Here is a 2,312-nt window from a genome sequence, read left to right on the forward strand (position 1 = left end):
GCCGGTACCTTCAGGTGTGCGGAGAATGGTCTCAGCATGGTGGTGGCTGGTCCTGAAGGTCTTTGGCTGCCGGGGCCCTGGTCAGGGTGGGGAGAAAAGCTCAGCCGGCTCCCCTCCAAGGGGCCCCGGCAAGGAATAGCCAGGCGCGGGGGCAGGAGACTGCACTGTTCTCCCTCCGGGAGCTGGTTTTTATAGTTTCTGAGTCTTGGCCGCTGATGGGATTACACAGCGCCAGGGGGCCAGTTGGTGGGTGTGTCTACGGCCATACTACCCTGAACGCGCCTGATCTCGTCTGATCTCGGAAGCTAAGTAGGGTCGGGCCTGGTTAGTACTTGGATGGGAGACCGCCGGGAATACCGGGTGCTGCTGTAAAACCCTTAAGATGAGAAATTTTATGGGCCTGATGAAGAGTTGGCGGGGGGGGGGGGGGCGTGGGAGGAGGCAGGCAGAGAAATAGCCTACCTAATAGGGCATTCCCAGGAGGCTGACCCGAGGTTCATCCCTGGAATCCTATGTGGTCCCATGAGTTTTACTAGATGTTATTCTTGAGCACAGAGCCAGAAGTAAGCCCTGAGTACATGCAATTATGCCTCCATCGCCAGTCTCCTCCAAAAAAGAAAGGGAGAAATGACACAGTGAGGGGGTTTGGTTTAATAAAAAAATGGAATATGCTGAAGAAGGAGAAATGTTGTAATAAGATAACCAGATGAAAAGTAAAAATAGTTTCACATAGGCTGTCTTTTTGTTTCATGACCACCGTTGTTAAATAAAGAGATTTGAGACATATCTCCAAAAGGTTTGGGTGGTCAATCCATAAATGATCAGGCTATGGTATGCTAACACATATACTGAGTAAAGTACCTACAGATAAATAGTTAATGGCCCTCAGAGTTATTCAGGGGTGACTGTAAATAGGGACCAAGCAAAGAGAACATTTGCAGCAAGAAGCCCGAATATCAGCTCTTGGAACATGTAAAGAGCAATTGCCATGTACTTAGGCCCGTGATTCAGCCACCCTGGATGCACCAATTCACTTCTTCTTCCCAACAATACTCAGAGACAGTATTTCCGGGGCACTAGGCCAGCGCGGTTCAACAATGAGGTCTATATGACTAAGTGCTTTGGATTTGCAAACTCCCCAAGGTGGCCAATGTGTGTTTCAAATCACAGCATCCTGACATTACTGACTTGGGAGCTCAAATTATATTAGCTTTAGGGGGCCTCTAGGGTTTTCTGAGGGGACTGGTGTCTGCAGCTTGCTCCAAACATCGATGTTAATGGACGCTATCACAAAAAACAACACAATAACTGGCGTTGGAGGCTGGGCTGTGGGAGAATACGGACTGGGACATGCGCACTAAGTCACCACTCCCGGAGCTGCTGGGACCGGCTATTCTTGAGGCTGGGAAGGCTGTGGTGGGAAAAGATGGTGCTAGGAAAGATATGGGGTGATGAATGAAAGGGAAGGAAATGGGGAAGGACTGGGACCGGGACAGCAGATTGGCATTATGGGAAAGTTGGTTGGTTACATTAAAAAGTTTTTTAGTGAAAAACTATATTCCATTGATCAAAGAAGCAACAAAAGTAGGAAAATAAAATAGGTGAAAAAAAAACAGTTCACATACAAGTCAGAGAGAGCTCAAATAGCTGAAGTTCGTACTGGAGCTCCTGCTGGATCTCCCAGCCTGGTTCTCCCAGCATCACTTGGTGTGACCACAAAACAACCACCAAGTGTTCAACATGCAAAGACAAAAGAAACAAAAATCAAGCTGCAGAACATTGAGAGTGGTGACTCGTTTTTCTTTTGGGGGGCGGTGGGAGAGACTTTGAAGTGACGTGTTTTAAATATTTCCTAAGGGGAAAATTATAAGAACACCTTGGCCAGCACAGGGATTAGGGGCCCAAAGGGAAGTGTCTGATGGCCTTCTATTGCTACAGTGAGAAAAGTATGGTGTACTGCATTTATATAATTTAGAGTTTGAAAAGATGAAAAAATATGTCACAGCGCAACAATTATTGCCGATTTTCCTAGGTGCTTCTAGGCAATGAGTAAAGGAGAGAGAACTTATATCCTTTTAAAATACGCACCTGCGTAAGTAATTTTTTTTATGGGATCCATCATTTAAGACAAATTTTACTGACATTTCCTATACTTGCTAGTTTTGCAACTATTACCATTATTTTATCCATGGGCTGAAGCAATAGCACAGCGGGTAGGGCGTTTGCCTTGCAAGCGGCCAACATGGCCAACCCAAGTTACATTCCTCCAACCCTCACAAAGAGCCTGGCAAGAAACCGATATTATCACCCCT

The 2,312-nt window shown here is 46.5% G+C and overlaps 1 pseudogene; it reads left to right on the top strand.

Annotated features, from left to right (window-relative positions):
* Window positions 1-254: 254 nt before the first annotated feature.
* LOC130029942 (uncharacterized) lies at window positions 255-372 on the top strand (annotated as a pseudogene).
* The last annotated feature ends 1,940 nt before the right edge of the window (window positions 373-2,312 follow it).

Source organism: Sorex fumeus, unplaced genomic scaffold (genome assembly GCF_029834395.1).
Source record: "Sorex fumeus unplaced genomic scaffold, SorFum_2.1 ptg000043l, whole genome shotgun sequence".
Lineage (NCBI taxonomy): Eukaryota > Metazoa > Chordata > Mammalia > Eulipotyphla > Soricidae > Sorex > Sorex fumeus.